The 26,404-nt window shown below is 41.0% G+C and overlaps 2 long non-coding RNA genes across 2 annotated transcripts in view; both read right to left on the reverse strand.

The window, feature by feature from the left end:
- Positions 1 to 1,458: 1,458 nt before the first annotated feature.
- On the reverse strand, positions 1,459 to 2,262 carry LOC306974788. Its single transcript, XR_013793661.1, has 3 exons — positions 2,168 to 2,262; positions 2,013 to 2,044; positions 1,459 to 1,629 (listed from the first exon to the last, which is right to left on the reverse strand). It is a non-coding gene; the product is annotated as an uncharacterized lncRNA (long non-coding RNA).
- A 706-nt stretch (positions 2,263 to 2,968) lies between these two features.
- LOC306974471 overlaps positions 2,969 to 26,404 on the reverse strand; it is a 30,528-nt gene continuing 7,092 nt past the window's right edge. The window contains exon 4 of the long non-coding RNA XR_013793636.1: positions 2,969 to 3,014. This is a non-coding gene — a long non-coding RNA (uncharacterized lncRNA). The remainder of the gene's footprint in view (positions 3,015 to 26,404) is intronic.

A 26,404-nucleotide genomic window follows, 5' to 3' on the forward strand; every position in this document is an offset into this window, starting at 1 on the left:
GACTGCACTTTAGATCAGTGGCTTTATTACTATTTTATACTTTGCCAAAACTCACTCAAAGTGTGACTCAGTTAACAGTGATACTGTACGTAATACAAACATCACAGTTTAAAGTTTGTTATTTGCTCAGCACTGGTCAAGTGTCTCGTGCAGTGTTTCCCAACCAGGGGTACGGGGACCGGAGGTGCTCCAGGACCGAGCAGGGGGAACTCAGACCTACTTCTACCTTCCAACCCAGAGACGCCATGACCCCCCCTACATTATTCTAACACTAAACATTTGTAAAACTACAATATTAGCTTAACTACGCCCACTGGAAAAGCTGCATTTGGAGTGTCAGCCAATGAGAACCCACGGGGGCGGGGCTTATGACTTAACTTTGGGCACCTCGGCTCAACTGTGTCCAGTACATAGAATAATAGTGACTGTTTATTTAGTCTAAATGACCATATATAGTCGTTCACACCATCTCAAAGGCCTTTCACTTAAAGAACTAAATTAACTAAAGCAAGACTTTGCAAAAACATCACAATCTTCAACAGTTGAGCCCGACAAGTCTTTCAAATCCTCTATATAGATAATATTTCTCTGTTTTAATGTCTTACTGTTACACAATGACTAGAATCAACAGATTTCCCCTGAATTTAAGTCTGACCGGTCGGAGCCGGTGAAGTAAAACCAATGACCCATGACCTCAGCGTTAACCCTCTGTCCCCACAGTGACCTGGACGACTGAGACTCACCTGACAGCTGCAGAACCAGGAGCAAAGCCAGTGGAACCACGGAGCGCAGCATCGCCCCACACTCAGCTGGAACTCAAATGTCACTAACACGTTTGTCTTTTTCACTCCTTCCTTCACTTCACTTCCTCAAAATCACAACGTCCAATAAAAACACTTTCAAACATCACAAAGAGGATTCACTTCAAACCTCAGGATTTTACCCACGCCTCAATTTACATTTGTCATATTGAACCAAACATACGTTCATTGATCCATAAAAGAACATTTCTTTTTGATTTGTATCTTTTATTTGAGGTCGTTTCCTTATATGGTCATGTCCTGTAGCGTTTCTAACAGATCTGTGGCTGTAACAGGAAGGAAGAGACTTGACTGATGAGATTTAAGCTTTAATGGCAGTAAATCCACAAATTCACAGTAAGAGCTGGAGACACACAAAGAAAACAGCTGTGAGTTCAGATCCAGACTTTTACAACCGTGACCTTAAACAAACCTCTGAACTGAGCACATCTTCCCCAGTTTGACTTTACCCAAATCTAAAAGCTTCTTGGAAAAAAAAGTGTCCAAAAAACAACAAAAAAGACGTGATCCTGAGCTTTGGCCTTAGAATAGACAAATATACAAGACCGGAAGTGGCTCCTTCAAAATAAAATCCCTGTGTCTTAAACAGGAAGTGAACCGTGACTGATCTCAAATCCCAAAATAAAAGTAAAACAACAGGACGTGACTCAGACACGACTGAAAATGAGCAAAACAAACGTGATCGAATAAACACACACGATAATCAGTTACACAAACAGACTCAGTTTTCAGACGGCTGTGAGTGGAATCTGACGGAGACAGAAGGCTCTGCCACGTTCTCATAGACCACAGCGCCCCCTGTGTTCACCTGCGGAAACACACGGCCCTTTAGAAATAATGGACTGATGTAATAATGAGCCAAAACAATATGACAGAGAAGCTTTTTACACAGACGACCATCAGATCAATGACAGGACTAAACCAGGACTAAACTGGGACTAAACCAGGACTAAACTGGGACTAAACCAGGACTAAACTGGGACTAAACCAGGACTAAACTGGGACTAAACCAGGACTAAACTGGGACTAAACCAGGACTAAACTGGGACTAAACCAGGACTAAACTGGGACTAAACCAGGACTAAACTGGGGCTAAACCAGGACTAAACTGGGACTAAACCAGGACTAAACTGGGGCTAAACTGGGACTAAACCAGGACTAAACTGGGACTAACAGACGTGTCAGACTCACGTTGGTGCGGCTCCTCTCAGACGCTCCTCTCCCTGAAACAGACAAACGTTTAGCTCCGACAGAAATGGGCCGATGATGATGATGATGGTGATAATGATGATGATGATGATGATGATGATGATGATGATGATGATGATGATGATGAGGGGACTGACCTTTGACCCTGGCGTAGAGGTGAAGAGCAGCCACAGAGAGGAGCAGCATCACCAGCCCCACGATCAGCAGCACGTTTCTGATCAGGTGACCTGATACGACACACAAATATTATATGTAGTCGTATATGTTACTGTGATGTGAGATATAAACTGTATGAACTGTATATTTTGGCTGCTCTCCTCACCTGTGTCTGTGGGGGGCGTCGCCACAGAAGAACCTACAGTCGCCACAGAACAGTGTTACTTTTGACAACATATTTTATTTTAGTTTTAGTCTTTCGACTAAAATATAATTTAATTTTAGTCAAGATTTAGTCAAAAAAACCTTTTCAATTTTAGTCTAGTTTTAGTCGACTAAAACTAAGACTAATTTAGTCGACTTATATTAATAATATTCATTATAATCATGTTAAATCTGGTTCCTCTGCTTCATGGAGCTGCTCCTCATGAACAAAGCTCAGCTGATCCTTTGGCAGAGGATTTACATGATCTGAGGCTCTTTCAGACGCTCAATAGAAGTTTGGATGATTTTAGTCTCTCCTTTTCATTTTTATTTAGTCTTATTTTAGTCGACTAAAATATCTGGACATTTTAGTCATAGTTTTAGTCTCATGAGAAACTTTTAATTTAGTTTTAGTCCAATTTTAGTCGTCAAAAATAACACTAAAATTAAGACTAAATATTTCAGTCGATGAAATGAACACAGAAGAACCTACAGTCGCCACAGAAGAACCTACAGTCGCCACAGAAGAACCTACAGTCGCCACAGAAGAACCTACAGTCGCCACAGAAGAACCTACAGTCGCCACAGAAGAACCTACAGTCGCTGCCGTCGTCGTTTTATCGTCTATAAACCAACAAATAATTACTTGTTTTCTCAGGAAACAGAAAAAGTTGAATATTTCTCACCTGGAGCTTGAGGGAACAGAGTGACGGTCTGATTTGTCAATAGCTGTTTAATTTCACACTTCAGAGTCTTGTAAAACGGAGACGGAGGAGACGGATCCTTAAAGGAGACCGAGGCCCAACAGTCGGAGTGAGAGTGAGAGCGAGACATCTGCAGCTCTTCATTATCTCCGGTCACTTCTTCATTGTCGTTCAACCATTTCACTTCATGGAAGCAGGACCCAGGCATGGTCACGGAGCAGGTGAGATTCACTCTGTCGTCTTTCTTTTCCTGAGACACTGGTGAGAATTATGCACAATAACAGAGAACCAGTTATTTTTATTTTAAATGTGACTTTTAAATATAAAAAGAAGGATCAGGCATCAATCTACAAATCACTCACATGACGCTACAAACAGATAAAATAGAGTCTCTTCATTCTCTCTTTTACTTTGTTGACAAATGTATTCTCCAGCCTGTTTCTTTGTGACTTTGTGTAAAACCAGGGAGCAGTTCTGGAGGAGACTCACGGATGAACTCACTGCATCAACTTTCTTTCCTTCATTAAACAAGACTCTATTATCTGGGTTATCAATGAACCAGTCTGTGAGCTCACACTGGTTTTGATCTGGAAGAACATTTTCACATGACAAAGTGACGTCATCTCCTTCTCTCACAGTCTGATAGAAAGACCCTGAGCCTGAAATACAAAACAAGAAGTGCAGCAATTACAAAACAAACAATTCAAAATGTCGAGATATTTTGTAATTTCTCAGAAAAAAGACACTTCCTTATTCCTTCAACATCAGAGAGACTTATATGTATAATTAGACATTTGATAAGGAGAAGTCAATAGTGTTGAGGTAACGTATCACAAAAGTAACTGAGGAATTTAACATATGACTTAAACAAAACACAGTAATATATTCGTCATCACAGTTTCAGTAACTCGAGTTACAAGTGCATTTAAAGGGTTTTTATTGATATGACAAACTCCCCCAAATAAAATCAAGTTAACACTGGTTTATCAGATCTGCAGTTTGTAACGTCGTGCACATAAAATAATAGAGCGACTGTTTCTTTAGCCTTAATGACATCTTTTCTTTTTGCCTGAGTGTGGACGACTATACGAGCTTTGTTCACACCATCTCAAAGTTCTTCACTTAAAGAAAATGAACTAAAGCAAGACTTTGCAGAAACATCATCAACAGTTGAGCCCGACAAGTCTTTCAAATACTGATTATAGATAATATTACCCTATAACCTAACCGGTCAGAGCCGGTGAAGTAAAACCAATGACCCATGACCTCAGCGTTAACCCTCTGTCCCCACAGTGACCTGGACGACTGAGACTCACCTGACAGCTGCAGAACCAGGAGCAAAGCCAGTGGAACCGCGGAGCGCAGCATCGCCCCACACTCAGCTGGAACTCAAATGTCACTAACACGTTTGTCTTTTTCACTCCTTCCTTCACTTCCTTCCTCAAAATCACAACGTCCAATAAAAACACTTTCAAACATCACAAAGAGGATTCACTTCAAACCTCAGGATTTCACCCACGCCTCACTTTCCATTCGGATTAATGAAAAACAGATGTAGCTTTTTATTTATTTTGAACGATGCTCATGGTTTTAAAAGTTTGTAAAAAAGAGGAAACTGTGAGTCTATTTATAAGAGTTTCTCTTTCTACAGATCATTCACAGCCGCTCGAGGTTTTGTCCTTTTTTGGTGTTGACAGTGAGCGAGTGTCCGAGAAACGTCACACTGAGCGAAGGCAGTTTAACACCTCAGACCCGGCATTAAATACACTCGTCATCAATCAAAACCCTTGAGTTTCAATGGTTTAATGGTTGGAGTTTCTCCGTGATCCAGCTCAGAGTGATGGGATTCACGGCTCTTTATCAGGAGCCGACTTCTATTATCAGGTGCTCGAGGGTTCAGTCCACGTGTGTTTTGTGGATCTGGACAAAGCGTAGCAGGAAATCTCACAGAACGAAGATATTTTCCACACATTAAGACTATCACAAAGATTGTTTTTACCATCTTGTCATCTTTGTCTAGACAGAGGGCAGATTTATAAATGTCCTGCTACGTGTGGACAAGTCCCGTGTCCCCCGTGGTGCCCTGTGGGGGGCGCTCTGGGAGTGTGCGGTCCGGGGCCCTCTGCGTTCCCTGTACGAGCCGGCAGTAAGTCAGACCTGTTCCCAGTGCGTGTTGGTGTCCCCCAGGGCTGCACTTTGTCACCGGTTCTGTTCATTACCTTCATGGACAGAACATACGTGTGTGTTTTTGGTGCTTTTCTGTTGTATTTTCGTCACATTTCCCACGTACTGTGAACATGTGGATGATGTAAGAGGAACTGCGTCTGCGGACTCGATGAGGAAATCACCTGCGTCGTTAGAGAAACGTGTGTGAACAGACTCCGAGGCCATGGCTCGTCCAGGTCACGTCCTGGTTCTGCAGCTGCTTTGGGCTTTTACAGGTTATTCATTCATTTTATTTCATTGACATATTATAACTACACGACTGCTGCCACTGGGAACTGCTTTAAGTGTATTTGTGCATGAATTAAATCTAATGAAGAAGTTATTGGGTTTAACCTCTTAACTCCCGCCTGAACCGAGAGCATTTTCTCCAGTTCAGCTTTACCCAAATCCTGTAGGCCAGTGTAACACCTCAAGCTAAGATCTACAAAGCTCATCGAAATGGATCTTTTTCCTGCCGTCATTTTTTTCCATCCTTTTTTTGGGGGGTATTCAAGTTTTTTTTTGTCACATTTTTTTGTTATTTTTGTCATTTTTTTGACATTTTTTTGTCATTTTTTTATTTATTTTTTGTCATTTTTTTGTCATTTTTTTGTCACATTTTTTGTCATTTTTTTGTCACATTTTTTGTCACATTTTTTGTCATTTTTTTGTCACATTTTTTGTCATTTTTTTTGTCATTTTTTTGTCATTTTGGTCACATTTTTTGTCATTTTTTCGTCACATTTTTTGTCATTTTTTTGTCACATTTTTTGTCATTTTTTTTGTCATTTTTTTGGTCATTTTTGATCAAATTTTTTTGTCGTTTTTTTGTCACATTTTTGTAATTTTTTCTCACATTTTTTGTCATTTTTTTCGTCTCAGTTTTATTGCTATTTTCACACCTTTTTTCCAGAAGCTTTTGGATTGGGGTAAAGCCAAACTGGAGAAAATGTGCTGGGTTCAGGTGGGAGTTAAGGGGTTAAAGGATTGAAAAAATTAACCTCGATATTGTTTATTTCAGTCATTTTAACTCTGAAATAATCAAGATATCGGTCTGTGTGGTAAAGAGCTGACTTGCTCTAAAACAGTAAAGTAGTAAAGTACTGCCGAAAAACTTCCTAGTCCCACCAGATCAAGGTAATGCAAAGTAAACTTACTACAGTACTGTACTTCAGTCTTTATTGTGAAACTATTACTTTTACTCCAAAGATAATCTCACATTTCTATTAAAGAGTTCGTTTTCAAAGCCTAATCAGAGTTGGGTAGAGTAGACGAAATATTTACTTTGAAATATTTTGACTCAATTAAAAAAAGTACTTGGAGTAAATGTGACTGAAGTACCGGGTGAGTAACTGAGTCTGATTCGTGTTTCAGTTGTGACTTAAATGATGAGAAGTAAGAGCTTTATTTGTCATTATAAAACCGTACGTTGTTCAGGTGTTAGTCCTGAGCCGCTCCGGGCCGACCTGAGCCGCTGTGGGCCGACCTGAGCTGTTCCGGGCCGTCCTGAGCCACTGTGGGCCGACCTGAGCCGCGTGTTTTACGAGGCGCCTCCTGGGTTTGTCCCTGTTTCTGAACGTGGTGTCCAAAGCTGTGCGTCTTGCCCGGATACCTCCTCGTTTGTCCCTTCCTTGTTTCCTGCAGCTCCTGTGACGCCTCCTCTGTGCTGCAGGGGGGGCTCTCGCTGCCTCTTCAGTGACTCAGGAGAAGACATTTCTTTAGTCTTTAGCTCATGAGTTGTTTATTTACTTTTGAAACCTGGGCTCACTACAGAAAGCAAAACATGTACAACAGTAAAACGATGCAGCTTCATTACAGCGTCATTAAACTCAAACTTGATTCATCTTTTATGAGTTGGAAGACAGAAACCACAAATGCAGTTGGCAGAAAGAGACAAACAGCTGTACCGAGAGAGAGGGAAGATGCTGCTTGTTTACATGTTTTCAAGAAAATTAAAACATATTAAATGAAAGATAAAGATAAAGGGGAGCGACTTTTTGGTGGACATGAAGAGTTTGTAATTAGCTCTGTCTTTCACAGCGCTGACGGAGGCAGACATGTTTGTGGAAGAGGAACGCGAGGCCGTTTTGCCGTGTGATGAAGTTGAAGTGGGACAGAAACGCTGCCACAAGACGACATGGCTGCACGTTAACCCACAGACCTCAAGCTCGGCGGAGGAGTTCATCACTCTGGGAAAGCTGTGTCCTGTTTCCAGATACAAAGACCAGGCCGCTCTGACCGAAAGCTGCTCTTTGCTCATCAACAAGGTGCAGATTCAGCACAGTGGGCTTTATACGTGTCAACAGTACGACGAGATGCAGAGAAAAGTGTCTGACGCCTCGACCGTGTTATCTGTGGTTTCATGTGAGTGTTTCTGTTCTGCACTTTTCACATCACACAAATTCTAATACACTCTAATAGATCGTATGTGTGATTTTTGTAGCTCTGTGATGAACAGAAGTGAAATAAATGACAATCAAATCTTGTAAAAAGTCACGATCTAGACATTTTTCATATATTATTGCGTTTCTTTTCTTTTTTTTTGTCTGAGGGGGCGTGGCGTTAGTCTGAGGGGCGTGGTGTTAGTCTGAGGGGGCGTGTGTTAGTCTGAGGGGGCGTGGTGTTAGTCTGAGGGGGCGTGGTGTTAGTCTGAGGGGGCGTGGTGTTAGTCTGAGGGGGCGTGGTGTTAGCCTGAGGGGGCGTGGTGTTAGTCTGAGGGGGCGTGGTGTTAGTCTGAGGGGGCGTGGTTAGTCTGAGGGGGCGTGGTGTCCAGAACCAGGATGTTTAAATGCACACGCAGTGTTTCAAAACGTGTCCTGGAAAATTGACTTGAAACAAATATATTTAGGCATTTGCCTCTTCCCATAACGTTAGTGTCTGTCCAGAGAGGAGGAGAGAGGAGGAGAACAGAGAAGCGAGAAGTTAATCAGAAAGGAGAGTGTTTCATAAAACACTGAATATCTCAGAATCTAGAAAAAAATCTGTGGTTTTGATCCAAATTAGCCTCAGGAACCAAGGCACAATTAAACTGTTTCCACCCACAGAGAGCTTAGAGTCTGACCTTTCAAATGAGCCACATCATGTGTCCATAGCGATAACATATATACAGTATACACTGTGGTATAGGGCTGCAACTAACGATTATTTTGGTAATCGATTAATCTACCGATTATTTTTACGATTAATCGATTAATTGCTTGGCTGTGAAAGGTGCAGGGAAATTGTATTTCTTCATTTTTTTTAATCACATAACCTAAGTTTGGCGCTGCTTGAGGACATGTTGATGGAGTAGACTAAAATTAGACGTTTGTAGGAGGCTCTTTGTTCTAATTCTGCTTTCTGATTGGACGAGACAAAGACAGATATTAATGAAATTTATAATGCACAAAACACTACAGACCCTAACTTTAAAAACAAAGTAGGTTTTCATCCAAAATACATAATTGTCATGTCTTTTTTGCTCTATTTTAGTCTGTGTTTGCTAGAAAACGATTAATCGATTACTGAAATAGTTGACAACTTTTTTAGTAATCGATTAGTTGTCGATTAATCGATTAGTTGTTTCAACCCTACTGTGGTGCTACAAATATCATGAAAAATGTTCTGGATATTTGGCTCTACAGCTAAATCCCCAAAACAGCGCAGCCTCAGTGTGTTAAGATACGTGCATACTGCTATATTCGATATATTGCACACAAATAACACGGGGTCATTTATCAAGGTGGGGCTGAATAGCGAGTGCAAGCTGAAAAATAAAATGTGCTATTTTGTTGGCATTTTGATTTACAGTTTGCCTATATTACATTATTAATTATCCCCAAATCTGACGTGGAAACGAGACAATGATGTGAGCACAAAATGCATCAATGACTAATGGCTGCTCCACATCTGCACGTGCTACTGGCTTTGCACATGAGCAAACGCTTGGTAAATGACCCACAGTTTTTAAAGGGGCTGGAAGCAAGTTGGCCATTTTATACTCACTACTGCCACCTCAGGCCATATGTGTAACTGCACCTTCTATATTAAGCTCGTGCATGACGGCAATTCGGGCCGAAGTGACACCTTTCTGAGTGACCGTACAGGATTTTAGAGGCAGTTGTGGTGAACAGGTCTGAGCTCATTCTACACATTAGGACATGGAGGAACATGTAGGGGGAGGAAAATACTTAATTTTAACATTTTTAAACTCCTTATAGTCCCTTTAAAGAAACATAATATGTGATTTATAACCTTTTTGGCGGGAACCCTTTCAAAAACACAACATTATTTGCAGTACCAGCTTTTTTTTTTTTTTTTACCCCAAAAATGATAAGAACAATGCTGTGGGAACCCAGGGTGCTGAGGGAGCTGCAGCGCCCTCTGGTGGATGGTTTGCACAGCGGTTAGCGTTCGCGCTTCACAGCTAAAAGGTCCCAGGTTCGATTCCCACCTGGACGGGGCCTTTCTGTGTGGAGTTTGTATGTTCTCCCCGTGTCTGTGTAGTTTCCCCTGCCACTAAAAACATGTACAATAGGTCTCCAGCCAGGTGTTTCTGACCATCAGCCTGGCTCCACATCTGGAGATGGATCTCCGGTGCCCACTGCTCCTTACGGGTCGTCACAGAGACGGACTGAATATGCAGTTTTACTTAAATGACTTTGTAACACGGCACAAAGTAGAAGAACGTTGAGCAGAGTTTGACCTGTTGTTGAGACAAACATTTTAAAGTGTTTGGTTGTTTCTCTACAGTGACTGAACTTGTGGACAGTGAAGAAGTGAGGCTGAACTGCTCTGTGTTTTCCCCACACGCCTGCAAAACTGTTCAAGTGAAACTACTGTACAACGGAACTCAGGTGACAACAGGTCACACATCTGGACCAGGCAGACCCTACGCCTGTGGCACATCTGTCTCTTTCCGTCCCGAGTTCTTCAGCACCAGGAGGAGGGATCTGCTCTCCTGTGAGATCAGCCACAGAAACAGGAGATATTCATTCAGACTCAGAGAGAAACCAACAGGTGAGAAACAGAAAAACCCTAATGTATTTAACCCCTTAACTTCCACCTGAACCAAGCACATTTTCTCCAGTTTGGTTTTACCCCAATCCACAAGCTTCTGGAAAAAAGCTGTGAAAATAGCAACAAAACTGAGACAAAAACAATGATGGAAATGTGACAAAAAAAAGTGACAAAACATTGAAAAAAGGTGACGAAAAATGGACAAAAAAATAACAAAAATGTGACAAAAAAATGACCAAAATGTGTTTCAAATTTGACAAAAAAATTACAAAAAATGTGACAAAAAATGACAAAAATTTAACTAAAAAAATTACCAAAATGTGACAAAAACGTGACAAAAAAATGACAAAAAACGACAAAAATGTGACAAAAAAAAAAAGAAAGTTGAGAAAAAATGACAATAAAATGACAAAGAAGTGACAAAAATGAGTTGAATACTCAACAAAAAAATGATAGAAAAAATGTTAGATTGTAACAGGGTCAATACGAGAAAGAAAGAAATGTTTTTCCCTGATCATTATTTGGAAGTGACGGGATCCACAAACCTGACCTTTATATTGTCCAACATCGTGTTTACAGATGGTCAACACTTTGGGACACTTTGCATTATTTCAGAGTGAAAATGTTGAACTTTGTGACTGTTTTTGTTTTATGTGGTTTGTCTTTGTAACAGAGATATTAGGAAACGCTATCGAACATGGTGTCGTCCCAGTTTAGGCCTGGTTTAGTCCCAGTTTAGTCCTGGTTTAGTCCCAGTTTAGGCCTGGTTTAGTCCCAGTTTAGGCCTGGTTTAGTCCCAGTTTAGGCCTGGTTTAGTCCCAGTTTAGGCCTGGTTTAGGCCCAGTTTAGTCCTGGTTTAGTCCCAGTTTAGGCCTGGTTTAGTCCCAGCTTAGGCCTGGTTTAGTCCCAGTTTAGGCCTGGTTTAGTCCCAGTTTAGGCCTGGTTTAGTCCCAGTTTAGGCCTGGTTTAGGCCCAGTTTAGTCCTGGTTTAGTCCCAGTTTAGTCCTGGTTTAGTCCCAGTTTAGGCCTGGTTTAGCTCCAGTTTAGTCCTGGTTTATCCCCACTTTAGGCCTGGTTTAGTCCCAGTTTAGGCCTGGTTTAGGCCCAGTTTAGTCCTGGTTTAGTCCCAGTTTAGTCCTGGTTTAGTCCCAGTTTAGGCCTGGTTTAGCTCCAGTTTAGTCCTGGTTTATCCCCAGTTTAGTCCTGGTTTAGTCCCAGTTTAGGCCTGGTTTAGCTCCAGTTTAGTCCTGGTTTATCCCCAGTTTAGTCCTGGTTTAGTCCCAGTTTAGGCCTGGTTTAGGCCCAGTTTAGTCCTGGTTTAGTCCCAGTTTAGGCCTGGTTTAGTCCCAGTTTAGGCCTGGTTTAGTCCCAGTTTAGGCCTGGTTTAGTCCCAGTTTAGGCCTGGTTTAGGCCCAGTTTAGTCCTGGTTTAGTCCCAGTTTAGTCCTGGTTTAGTCCCAGTTTAGTCCTGGTTTAGTCCCGGTTTAGTCCTGGTTTAGTCCCGGTTTAGTCCTGGTTTAGTCCCAGTTTAGTCCTGGTTTAGCCCCAGTTTAGTCCTGGTTTATCCCCAGTTTAGTCCTGGTTTATCCCCAGTTTAGTCCTGGTTTAGGCCCAGTTTAGTCCTGGTTTAGTCCCAGTTTAGTCCTGGTTTAGTCCCAGTTTAGTCCTGGTTTAGTCCCGGTTTAGTCCTGGTTTAGTCCCGGTTTAGTCCTGGTTTAGTCCCAGTTTAGTCCTGGTTTAGCCCCAGTTTAGTCCTGGTTTATCCCCAGTTTAGTCCTGGTTTAGGCCCAGTTTAGTCCTGGTTTAGGCCCAGTTTAGTCCTGGTTTAGTCCCAGTTTAGTCCTGGTTTAGCCCCAGTTTAGTTCCAGTTTAGTCCTGGTTTAGGCCCAGTTTAGTCCTGGTTTAGTCCCGGTTTAGTCCTGGTTTAGTCCCAGTTTAGTCCTGGTTTAGTCCTGGTTTAGTCCCGGTTTAGTCCTGGTTTAGTCCTGGTTTAGTCCTGGTTTAGCCCCAGTTTAGTCCTGGTTTAGTCCCAGTTTAGTCCTGGTTTAGTCCTGGTTTAGCCCCAGTTTAGTCCTGGTTTAGTCCCAGTTTAGTCCTGGTTTACTCCTGTCATTGATCTGATGGTCGTCTGTGTAAAAAGCTTCTCTGTCATATTGTTTTGGCTCATTATTACATCAGTCCATTATTTCTAAAGGGCCGTGTGTTTCCGCAGGTGAACACAGGGGGCGCTGTGGTCTATGAGAACGTGGCAGAGCCTTCTGTGGTCTATGAGAACGTGGCAGAGCCTTCTGTCTCCGTCAGATTCCACTCACAGCCGTCTGAAAACTGAGTCTGTTTGTGGAACTGATTATCGTGTGTTTATTCGATCACGTTTGTTTTGCTCATTTTCAGTCGTGTCCGAGTCACGTCCTGTTGTTTTACTTTTATTTTATTTTGGGATTTGAGATCAGTCACAGTTCACTTCCTGTTTAAGACACAGGGATTTTATTTTGAAAGAGCCACTTCCGGTCTCGTATATTTGTCTATTCTATGGCCAAAGCTCAGGATCACGTCTTTTTTGTTGTTTTTTCGACACTTTTTTTTCCAAGAAGCTTTTAGATTTGGGTAAAGTCAAACTGGGGAAGATGTGCTCAGTTCAGAGGTTTGTTCAAGGTCACGGTTGTAAAAGTCTGGATCTGAACTCACAGCTGTTTTCTTTGTGTGTCTCCAGCTCTTACTGTGAATTTGTGGATTTACTGCCATTAAAGCTTAAATCTCATCAGTCAAGTCTCTTCCTTCCTGTTACAGCCACAGATCTGTTAGAAACGCTACAGGACATGACCATATAAGGAAACGACCTCAAATAAATGAGACAAACTCAAAAGAAATGTTCTTTTATGGATCGATGAACGTATGTTTGGGTCAATATGACGAATGTAAAGTGAGACGTGGGTTTGAAGTGAATCCTCTTTGTGATGTTTGAAAGTGTTTTTATTGGACGTTGTGATTTTGAGGAGGTGAAGTGAAGGAAGGAGTGAAAAAGACAAACGTGTAAGTGACATTTGAGTTCCAGCTGAGTGTGGGGCGATGCTGCGCTCCGCGGTTCCACTGGCTTTGCTCCTGGTTCTGCAGCTGTCAGGTGAGTCTCAGTCGTCCAGGTCACTGTGGGGACAGAGGGTTAACGCTGAGGTCATGGGTCATTGGTTTTACTTCACCGGCTCTGACCGGTCAGACTTAAATTCAGGGAAAATCTGTTGTTTCTAGTCACTGTGTGACAGTAAGATTAAAATAGAGAAATATTATCTATATAGAGGATTTGAAATACTTGTCGGGCTCAGCTGTTGAAGATTGTGATGTTTTTGCAAAGTCTTGCTTTAGTTAATTTAGTTCTTTAAGTGAAAGCCTTTGAGATGGTGTGAACGACTATATATGGTCATTTAGACTAAATAAACAGTCACTATTATTCTATATACTGGACACAGTTGAGCCGAGGTGCCCAAAGTTAAGTCATAAGCCCCGCCCCCGTGGACTCTCTTTGGCTGACACACCAAATGCAGCTTTTCCAGTGGTTGCAATTAAGTTAACCTGTTAAAGACCACCTATTTTGATGTACTCTCGCCTGGCTAAATTAAACAGTAACCTCTCCATATTAAAATTACTATAAAAACAACATACCAAATCCAAATTGCTTATATCAGGGGTGTCCAAACTTTTTTCATGGGGGCCACATATTGAAGCGTACACGGGGTAAAGGGACATGGGTCGGTGGTTAGTTCCACAAAACCTTCGTGCTGCAGAGGTTTAAATTGTGCCTCATGCCTTTATTTATGCTTAAAACCTTAATGCCAGCTCTGTCTCACAATAAAATGTTCGTTGTTTGGTTAGAATTGTGTAGAATTATTACATATTAAATAAAAAGGATCATCTCTGATGATGTGAACCGATTCAGCAAGCAGCCCGAGGGCCACCAGAAATTGGTCTGAGGGCCACATTTGGCCCACGGGCCGCACTTTGGACACCCCTGGCTTATGCGAACCATCATAGGAATCAGGACAAGTAGTTTCTTCTTTTGGTGCTATATCTCATTAGCATTGTGCACAAGTGCCAAATGTTATGAAAGCAAAAATATTTTCACAAATGTGTCAAACAAAATGCAGCAGCAACAACAAACCCCCAAACATGGACTAAATCAAAGCAAAATGAAGTGGGTAGTTTCTTTTCCATATTTATCTCAGTGCACAAAGGTGTGTCAGTCACACCTTCCCCTGAAACAAAATGGCCGCCTTGTTTACTCAGAAAAGAGACTTTACACGTCTTCATCATGTTGATCTGGACTGTGGCAGATTGTTGGACAGAGACAATGGACGTCTACTCAGATGTACTACTGTCCACTGTGAAATCAACAAGTTTGTGCCTAAATGCTAATGTGGCTAACATGTGGCTAACATGTGGCTAACATGTGCTTCTGGCACCCACTGAGCACTGCCAGCACAAATATCAATGGATTTTGGGAAATGGCTCATTTTGAAGAGAATAGTCATTAGGATTAAAGGAATAGGCCACCGTTTTTACATACTAAGATATGCTCTTACCTCACTTTAGACGTGTTAATATATCCCCGTCTGGTCTTTGTCCGTGCGCTCTGCCAGGCAAACGGAGCACATACGCAGCCTCTCCCACATGTCACATAGCTCCAAAAAAGCTCACGATAGAAGCTACCAAGCTCTTCCACGTGTTCCCTATTTAAATAAAGTTACGTGAAGTGTTTTCATGCGAAGTATATTTACCCAGAAATGTAACGTGTCGATTTTAAAAGCAAATAAAAAGGGGGACTATATTGTGAGGCGTAATGATACGAGGAGCACAGCGTCCGCGCAGTAACTCCTAAAGACTTCCCCCGCTCACTTCCGTCAATAACCTTTAGGAGTTACTGCGCGGACGTTTTGCTCCTCGTATCATTACACCTCACAATATAGTCCCCCTTTTTATTTGCTTATAAAATCGACATGCTACATTTCTGGGTAAATATACTTCGCATGAAAACACTTCACGTAACTTTATTTAAATAGGGAACACGTGGAAGAGCTTGGTAGCTTCTATCGTGAGCTTTTTTGGAGCTATGTGACATGTGGGAGAGGCTGCGTATGTGCTCCGTTTGCCTGACAGAGCGCACGGACAAAGACCAGACGGGGATATATTAACACGTCTAAAGTGAGGTAAGAGCATATCAAAGTATGTAAAAACGGTGGCCTATTCCTTTAAGGGAACAGAACTGGAATTGCCAAAAAGTTTGTTTACTAGAAGATTTTCTCATTTGTGGAGTAATTTTAGGTAATTTCTGACCGTGAAAATTGAAAATAATGAGCCAAATTTTCCAAAAAGAGTATTTTGTGGAAATTTTTGTTGAATTATATTTTACTTGAATATTTTGGACCAAAAAAATCCAGTCAACCTATGATTGGACCACAAATAATTTAATATGGTTAAGAAATGCTTAATTTTAATGCTCGATTTTCATGTTTTTTTAATGAATGTTTTGATTTATGTGATGGTGTTCCATGACTGGAATAGATGTTTTGGGGAGAATTGCCTGTTTAAAAATCTGTGCCACATGTCTGTATTGGTCGAAATATAATTTGTCTAAATACTGTATGAAAGTAAATGGAACTGGAATCAGTCCCTGATTAGGGACGGCCGTCCTGAACAGGTTAATATTGTAGTTTTACAAATGTTTAGAGTTAGAATAATGTAGGGGGCGGGGTCATGGCGTCTCTGGGTTGGAAGGTAGAAGTAGGTCTGAGTTCCCCCTGCTCGGTCCTGGAGCACCAGGGCTGTGGAGACCAGTGCTGAGCAAATAACAAACTTTAAACTGTGATGTTTGTATTACATACAGTATCACTGTTAACTGAGTCACACTTTGAGTGAGTTTTGGCAAAGTATAAAATAGTAATAAAGCCACTGATCTAAAGTGCAGTCACAGATTTACTTTTCCTTCATTCTCTCTAAACCAGGGTTTAACATGAGTTTGTCATTTCAACACAAACCCTTTAAATGCAACTCGAGTTACTTAAACTGTAATGACTAATATATTACTTATATTCCTCAGTTACTTTTGTGATACGTTACCTCAACACTATTGACTTCATGTTGTCAAATGTCTTATTATACATATGAGTCTCTCTGATGTTGAAGAGACTGAAGGAATAAGGAAGTGTCTTTTTTCCTGAGAAATTACAAATGTCTCGACAAGAGCATTTTGAAATTGTTTTGTAATTGCTGCACTTCTTGTTTTGTATTTCAGGCTCAGACGGAGGGTTTTTCTATCCGACTGTGAGAGAAGGAGATGACGTCACTTTGTCGTGTGAAAATGTTCTTCCAGATCAAACCGAGTGCCAGTTCACAAACTGGTTAATTGGCAATTACCCAGATTATAGAGTCTTTTTTAGTAATGGAAAGAAAGATGATGCAGTGAGTTCATCCGTGAGTCTCCTCCAGAACTGCTCCCTGGTTTTACACAGAGTCACAAAGAAACAGAAAATAGAAATATACACGTGTCAACAAAGTAAAAGAGAGAATGAAGAGACTCGATTTTATCTGCGTGTAGCGTCAGGTGAGTGATTTGTAGATTGATGCCTGATCCTTCTTTTTATTTTTAAAAGTCACATTTAAAATAAAAATAACTGGTTCTCTGTTATTGTGCATAATTCTCACCAGTGTCTCAGGAACAGGAAGACGACAGAGTGACTCTCACCTGCTCCGTGACCTCGCCTTGGATCTGCGTCCATGAAGTGAAATGGTTGAACGACAATGAAGAAGTGACCGGAGATAATGAAGAGCTGCAGATGTCTCGCTCTCCCGGCTGTTCGGCCTCGGTCTCCTTTAAGGATCCGTCTCCTCCGTCTCCGTTTTACAAGACTCTGAAGTGTGAAGCTAAACAGAGATTTACAAATGAGATCTTCCCTCTGTTTCCTCGGGCTCCTCAAGGTGAGAAACCAGGTCATTTTGTCTTAAAAATCTTAGAGTTTATGACTAAAACATTGTCTATTTCCTTAGACGAGAAAACTGCAACTCCTCCTGAGACGTCCCCGAGCACCGGCGCCTCAGTCCAATCACTCAGCACCAAAACGACTCCTGAGAGAAACCTCGACACAGAGACTTGTACATGATCCACCACGGCCTCTTCCATCAGGTCAAACACTCGTCTTCATTTCCTTCTCTTTCTGCAGATCAGCTGCTGACAGTGGCCGTCCCCGTGGTTATAGCGGCGACTCTGATCCTGGCGTTTGTGGCGCTGATGCTCTGGAGGAGATGCAGAGGTTTGGACATGAACATAAAGCATTACATTTCACTATAAAGAATGAGAGAAAGTGGCTCCCTGAGTGAAAAGGTTGGAGATCACTGCCCTGTGTTGTAAAACTGAGGTGGAGGCCAGAGGTTTAATGGAGAATTAGCTTTTAACTAATGCTACAGATGTTTGGACCTGGTTTATGGTTAATATTACGAAGGAACGGAACTTTTCTCACGCCTTTGATCAGTGTATGTCAACATTTAAACAAGGAAGTTCCAACCTTAAGAGCGAGTTTAAAGGCATAAGCAGTGTGTGAAATACCCGTCAATATTCGGAGGGGGGGGGTCCCATCTCTCGTAGACTAATGGCCGGTCAGATTTAGGGACCGTCAGTAAATGACTCTACTTAATTTGTGGTAGTGTAGTCGACCTACGTGCCATCTATGTTGACAGTATTTTCTAGGGATGCACCAATACCAGTAAGAGAAGATAAGATGATCCTTTATTGATCTCACAAAGGAGACATTCACTTGTTACAGTCGGCGTTCAAGAAGATCACTCAGAGTTAATAAAGTGCAGCTGATGCAGAGATTATTGCACATGTTACTTCACAGTCTTATTGCACAGTCTGACAGCAGTGGGGATGAAGGCTTTGCGGTAGCGCTCCGTCCTGCACTGAGGGTGTCTCAGTCTGCCACTGAGAGAGCTGCTCAGCTCTTCTACAGTCCCGTGCAGTGGGTGGGAGGTGTTGTCCATGATGGAGGTGAGCTTGGCTAACACCCTCCCGTCCCTCACCTCCTCCACAGAGTCCAGGGGGCAGCCCAGGACGGAGCTGGCCCTCCTGACCAGCTTGTTCAGTCTGTTCTTGTCCCGCTCTGTGCGGCCCGGGGCCCAGCACACGGCAGCGTAGTGGAGAGCAGAGGCCACCACAGAGTCATAAAAAGTCCTGAACAGAGGCCTGCTCACTCTGAAGGACCTCAGTCTCCTCAGAAGGTGGAGGCGACTTTGGCCCTTCTTGTACAGGGCGTTGGTGTTGTGGGACCAGTCCAGTTTATTGTTGAGGTGAACACCCAGGTACTTGAAACTGTCCACCTCCTCAATGTCCTCCATGTGGTATTGGGCCGATACCACATGCTTGTACTCGTACTCATTAATGAGGTCCCGATACCAGAAACCAATACCATTTGTAAGTTACTACAAACACACGAGAAAATCTACACGGAGCTGAAGTAAAGACGAAAAGAGACCATTTAAAGCCACAACGCGTAGAATTTTACCCAACAAATTAAATTGAAACACAAGCATTTATTTTATGACAGATATTTTCATTGAAAAATACCTCATAAATGTACAAACAAACTTTTATGAGAATCACCTCTAAGATATGACTGTAAACTTTATCGGGAGAGGGTACGTCTCCAGCGGTGACTAAAGTCAGGAGAATTTGAGATTTAAACAGGTTAGGTCCTCATCAAAATCCATTCTTTGATCACCCAATGCAAAAATAGTATTTTCTGTGTTGAGCTGGTCATCAGGAGCAGGTTTTGTTTTGCCGCCAAAGTATAGTCCAAAATGTTACACAGTGTACCTTTAAGTAACCATCGCAATACTATTGTTAAATACAAATACATAAGTGAATAAAGCTCAGGCATTGGGAGCTTTTGGACATGGGTTCTTCTGTCTATGATGGACAGAGCAATAAAAATTAAAAATTATATTAAATGAAAATAAAATAAATAAATAAATAAATGGCATCAGCACAATTCTAATATAACGGCTCTTAAATGTGTCGCCTACTTTACTTAAGGAAATGTACATGAGTAAAATAACTAATTACAAACCAATCTGCTGTGAAAAAAGTAAGAACGTTGAAGAAAATGCCTTGTACTCATGTCGGTATTCGGTATCGGCGAGTACTTAAATCCAAGTACTCGTATCGGTTTTAGAAAAAGTGGCATCGGTGCCTCCCTAGTATTTTCACGCTGAGTTTGCACAGACACCGCCGGGACGAGTGCAGAGTGCGCCTTTGCTCTAGTCCACGTTTGCTTTGGCCCTCAAGATCGGGCCCCAGGGTCTGATGGGATAATCAGACCCGCACTCCCCCATATTTCATGGGGCTGGTTTAACTTTCTTAGGGTTGGTGCTTTTAACCAGTGCAGTAACCCAATACATGTATTTAGAATACTTGTAATTAGAATACATATTAGTAAGGATTAAACAACTCGGAGCCGCATTAGACGGTTCTAACGCCCGACACAGTGTTGTTCTTCCTGCATTATAACGTCTAATGTTTTTTTCATTTACTAAAGTCACTAAATCTGCCAGACTACGGGACTATCTTGTGTGGGTTATTAGCCGGTCACTGAAGGCTGGTCTCAGAGCGAGTCTTTCTCCGCAGCTATTACGAGGATCTCAGTCAGGCTCAACGACACAACATCAGCACAGAATCACAACACAACAGGACTAACCCGGAAACACTTTTCCCTGGAAGTAAACACTGATATGCGGCACTCGTGGGCAGGAGTTATTTCACTTTTACGCTGTTTAACCTGAAGCTAAAGCTAGCTAGCTCAACCAGCTCAACTGTTTATGGAAACAGCTGCGGTGGAGTCGCTCACACCTGGGCCCAACTGAAACTTTTATGTTTGACTTTACTAATCCAGACAAATATGCTTCAATGCAGGATCATTTTATGTACGTCTGAAAATGATGAATAGCCTTAACCGTTTTCAATAGAAATGTAAAGCTCATATGTTATTAACAGTAGCTAACCTAGCTGCTCACTCTCCTCTACAAACATTTAGCAAACGTTTTGTTTTGGCCAAAAACGTTGAAATTAACACGAAATCCATCTCATACGTTCCTGTCAGTCACTAATTACGCCTTTATCTGATTCAGCTGTGTCATGTGTTGCTATGGCGACGCCACAGCGGAGTGATATCCCAGTGATTTAACTACCGGACTACGTGTGCGGTTACACCAAAATAATGCACCAGCCAATCAGAATCCAGCATTCACCCAGACCATGGTATAAACCCTCTTAACCCGCGCCATAACCAAGTGCATTTTCTCAACTTCAGCTTTACCCAAATCTAAAAGGTTACAGCCTATAGACCAGTGTAATGACCCACAAAACTGATCCAAACAAATCTTTTTGCTTGTGTTGTCGTCACGATTGCTTCATTGCTTTGCTGTTGCTTTTCTCTCACATTTTTGTCGCTCTCACTTTCATCTTTGTTTTCGTTGCTGTTTTGAGACTTTTTTTCTAGAAGTTTCAGATTTGGGTAAAGCCAAACTGGACTTTTATTTGACAGTATTTAGAAACAGTTAAAAAACTCAAGTCATTTTCACAACTCATATCTTTTAATGATGACTAAAGATTTAAAATGGTTCTTGCAAACAACGCAGTGCTGAATAAGTAACTAAGTCTGTTTTGTGTCTTAGATTCTTGTAACTTGTGCTTGAGTAAGAGGAAGGGCAGGAAACCACAGTGAAGCAGAATAAAACCTGAACATTCACACGGGAAACTTCTTCAACCAAACTTTGTGTTTTCAGGAAGTGGCGACACAAGTGGAGAAACTGTGAGTAAAGTACATGTTTGTAAAAAGACACATTTGTATTTTTTTCTCACTGTCTGACTTGAAATGAGAATTAACTTTATCTTTTTTAGGTCAGTTAGAATTTTAACTATTATTTCTATTTGTCAAAGACCAGAAGAATGAGAGACAGACAAAAAGACCAGAGACGTTGTTAGCATTTAGCCTCTCCTCCTCTCCTCTATGGGGCCAAACGGGGGGGAAGTTAGAAGCGACCGAGCTCTTCCAGGTTTCTCCGATTTAAAGGATCTGTATCTGCTATTTTAGCCGTCCCAAAGTAAAGTACAGGCACTTATATGATATATTTCTCACAACAAAGTGGTAGAGCTATGAATTTCTCTCTTTGGAAAAAGGCGTTGGTTTAAAAAAAAAAAATGTTTAGTTGTGAATCAACAATATGATACAAAAAAATATATTAATGAATGGAGATCGTCTAAATCAGGGGTGCCCAAACTTTTTGTCTCCGAGGGCCAAAATGAAAAAGTGCCTGTGAGTCGCGGGCCAAACACGGCGATGTCAAGCACGAAAAACACATATGACTGAAAATTATAAAGTTTCTTTGTTTTATTTACTTTTTATTTTTTCGATAGCCTACATTTGCATTTGATTCTATCCATGCAAGTAATAATAATAATAATGATGCATTGGTTTTATATCGCGCTTTTCTGGACACTCAAAGACGCTTTACATTGCATTATTCATTCACTCCATACTTGGTGGTGGTAAGCTACTATTGTAGCCACAGCTGCCCTGGGGTAGACTGACGGAAGCGAGGCAACCAGTCTGTGCCATCGGCCCCTCTGACCACCACCACTCACACACTACATTCGCTAGGCTTCCTGGTGTTCCCAAACGGTCTCCCATCCAAGTACCGACCAGGCCCTTCCCTGCTTAGCTTCCAAGGTCTGACGGGATAGGGCAGAGCAAAGGCGGTGTGACCACAAATAACATGCTATATTAAAACAAATGGTAACTATGGCAAAAGCCTAATTTTAGTAAAACAAAATCAACAACTGTAGCAATTTAGTGCAAAAAAAACCCACCTGTATCTACAGCACCTACAGTAACTTTACCTCATTTGTTAACTCAAAGAAAATGCCACATTAGATCATTTTGAAAGTGTCAGTTCAGCATCAATTCGTCAATTTTTACCATATACTGTTGTTAATGTAACAGCCTTTGCAATAAAATTTGGAAAACTGTGAAAGTTGCTGCTACAACGCTCTGTAATTGAAAAATACCAAGACACCACAACAGTGTTTCCTTAATTTTGCGAAAGGAGAGAAACAGCGCCCCCCATTTGACGCTGGCGGTCAAAAAGTGTACTGCATCCATATTTACCATTGAGAGTGAATGGAAGAGAGTTAGTATTAACCACAAGCAGCGCAAAAGTAGGTCACTCTCTGGCGGGCCAACAGAATTGTGGGCCCCACTTTGGGCACCCCTGGTCTAAATGTAATCTGTAGGTGTATTTTCTACCAAATTTAATCTTTTATTGTATTTTATACTGACTGTTGAATGTTTTCAATTTTTTTTCAATAAGCCTATATTCGGAATCATGTGAAGCAGAAACCTCAATAATATTTATAAAAATACGCCTGGTCCGCCACATGTTTTTGATTTCCTATTTTCAGGTTTGTAAACTTTTGAACAAATATTTTTGGGGAAAATAAAAAAAAAATAGTACTCACTCTGGGCTATGGGGCTCAGGTCATGTAATTCTGCTTAATAATAGATGTATTTTTCAAGGATTTTTGACAGGAAGTATGGGTTTTTCCTCAATAGCTTTTATGGTATTTGACCCAGTGACCCCAAATCACTTTACCAAAGTAGTACTACCACTACTAGGCTATGGGGCTCAGGCAATGAAAATCAGAAGAAATGCTGTTCATGAATTTTATCAAGGATTTTTTATGGAAAAGTATGGGTTTTTCCTCAATAGCTTTTAGGGCATTTGACCCAGTGGCCCATACTTCCCATACTTTCTATCAAAAATCGTTGAAAAATTCATGAGCAACTTTTATTATGAATTTCATGCCCTGAGGCCCATAGCCTAGAGGTAGCACTACTTTTGTAAAGTGGTTTGGGGCCAATGGGTCAAATGCCCTAAAAGCTATTGAGGAAAAACCTGTTATGGCTCAAAATGGAGAACCCAAAAAATAGACACAAGAAATCAAAAAATGCAGCTGGTTTATTAAAGTCTTGTCTGGAGTCTTCGGAGCGGAGCAGGCAGTAAACTAAAAAAAACAAGAAACAAAGGTAAGTATCTCAAACAGGTAAGTATTCAGAAAATCTTAAAGTAGCCGATCAAAAATCACCATCTCACAGGACGGAACAATCTGGTCCTGCTGGAGAGCGTGGGCTTTGAATCAGCTTGATTGCAGATCTGTTGCAGGTGCTATCCAGAGAACTCCGCCCCTGCACACTCGGGAGGTGTGACAAAACCCATACTTTTCCATCAAAAACCCTTGAAAAGATTCATGAACAACTTTTATTCTGAATTTCATGGCCTGAGCCCCATAGCTTAGAGGTAGTACTATGTTTGTAAAGTGATTTGGGGCCACTGGGTCAAATGCCCTAGAAGCTATTGGGGAAAAAAACACACTTTTCCATCAAAAATCCATGAAAAAACATAACAAACTTTTTTTTTCTCAATTTCATGGCCTGAGCCCCATAGCCCAGAGCTAGAATTAACTTCGTAAAGTGGTTTGGGGTGACTGGGACAAATGCCCTAAAAGCTATTGAGGAAAAACCCATACTTTCCATCAAAAATCCTTGAAAAATTCCTGATTTTTTTTTCTGAATTTCATGGCCTGAGCCCCATTGCCCAGAGATTTAATAGATTTAATTTCGTAAAGTGGTTTGGGGTGACTGGGTCGAATGTCAAATGTAAAACCCCAAAATGGGAAACAAAAAAGTGCATGTTGTGGCCCAGGACTAGAACTACTATTATAAATTAGAATGGGGTCTCTGGGTCATATGATGCCAAACCTACTGAAAAGTATATTCATACAGTCTTCAACAATGGTTATAAAACATTCTAAAATAATGAATTAGTGATATAATATACGCCTACACATTCAATTTTGTCCATTTTCCCACATTCGTATTATTTTTTATTAGTTTTAAAAGTATTTTTTTGAATTTTCACAAGATATAATTTTTTTTAAACCAATACGATTATGTAAGATAGTCTTTTACCAGGGGCGGACTGGCCACATGTCCATTCTGGAAGAGCACAGAAGGGCCACTGGCTCTGGGGTCACCGGTCCCGCCTCAGCTTTACCCAAATCTAAAAGCTAAAAAGAAAAGCATCAAAATAGCGACAAAAAGAGGATGAAAAGTCAACAAAAACACGGACAAAAAAAACTACAAAAACGTGAGAAAAACACAACAAAAAATGATAGAAAAAATGATTAAAAAAACAACAAAAATATGACAAAAATGTGGCGACGTGACGAAAAGTCTCCATCACTTTTGAAGGCCTTAGCTTTCAAATGAGGCGTTACATTGTTGCTCTCCAGTCGAGAAGCTTTTAGATTTGCAAAAAACATGAATCTAAAAGGAATTCCGTGGAGTATGGTGCACCACAAGGTTCAATTTTGGGACCAGTGTTATTTATTATTTATATTAATGATTTTGCTTCTGTTTCTACGACCACCTTTCCCGCTCTTTTTGCTGATGATACCGATCAAAAAAATAATAATAAAAAGCCGAACTGGGTCAGAGGTTAAAATATGTATTTGTGGAAGTGCACAATTACGCTTATTTGGGCCAGGCTGGTCAGAGTCCAGGGCTGTTTTTCAGTCCCAGTCCGCCCCTGTCATTTACTGACGGTCCCTAAATTGGAACGACCAGAGTTCAGAGCGCTGCCCTCAGCGTGTTCCTCCCCAAACCCAGACCGAGCGGGTGGGACGTAGTGAAGGGAAGCTCCCGCCGTAGGTGCTGGAGCCGAATGTCCAACGTGAAACTAACTTCACCGCGGTAAACGATCCAAGTCTAGTGACACAAAATTAAACATGTCGATTTTCTTACTGGATTAAAAGGGGGACTATATTGTGAGGCGTAATAACACCTGGAGCACTTCGACAAATCACTGCGAATGTCGAACATAAGGACTGAGATATGGTCTTGTCCTTCAGGTGAACCCTGAGGATGGAGTCACCTACGCCTCCGTTCAGATCAACCAGAAGAAAACCAAGAACCGAGTGAGTCCAAGCCGACAGCACTTATATTTACTATATTTACATTTACTTTATTATCAGTTCAGCTCATGTAAAGCCAGTACAGATGTTGTGTTACTGACGTGCTGTGACACTAGGGGGCAGCAGAGGAATGAGGAGCGTTATTCTCCCTGACAGTCTGGAGGATGGAGACTTCTGATGATCATGTGAATAAATGTTTTCCAGAAGAGCAGAGCCGGGGAGGAGGACGTGACCTACAGCTGTGTGAAAGTCGCTGCTGCAGCTGGATCGGACTCCAGGCTCGACTCCTCTGTCCACAAACCAAAGTAACCTTACTCTTACGTGAGGAAATGTTTAATTCAACTTATTTTATTAGTATGAATAGTCCACATGTTTGGTCACCTTTTCATGTTCTGTTAACCTCTTAACTCCCACCTGAACGGATCCCATTTTCTCCGGTTTGGCTTTACCCTAATCAAAAAGCTTCTTGGGACAAAAGCACCAAAATCGCAACAAAATTGTGACAAAAATGTGACAAAAATGTGACAAAAATGTGACAAAAATTCAACAAAAATGTGACACAAATGTGACAAAAAATCAACAAAAATATGACAAAAATGTGACAAAAATGTGACAAAAATTCAACAAAAATGTGACAAAAAATCAACAAAAATGTGACAAAAATTCAACAAAAATGTGACAAAAATTCAACAAAAATGTGACAAAAACTCAACAAAAATGTGACAAAAATTCAACAAAAATGTGACAAAAACTCAACAAAAATGTGAGAAAATTCAACAAAAATGTGACAAAAATTTGACAAAAATTTGACAAAAATGTGATAAAAATTCAACAAAAATTCAACAAAAATGTGACAAAAATTCAACAAAAATTCAACAAAAATGTGACAAAAAATCAACAAAAATATGACAAAAATTCAACAAAAAAATGACAAAAATTCAACAAAAATGTGACAAAAACTCAACAAAAACTCAACAAAAATTCAACAAAAATTCAACAAAAATTCAACAAAAATTCAACAAAAACTCAACTAAAATTCAA

The sequence above is a fragment of the Gobius niger genome, assembly GCF_951799975.1.
Source record: "Gobius niger genome assembly, chromosome: 15".
NCBI lineage: Eukaryota > Metazoa > Chordata > Actinopteri > Gobiiformes > Gobiidae > Gobius > Gobius niger.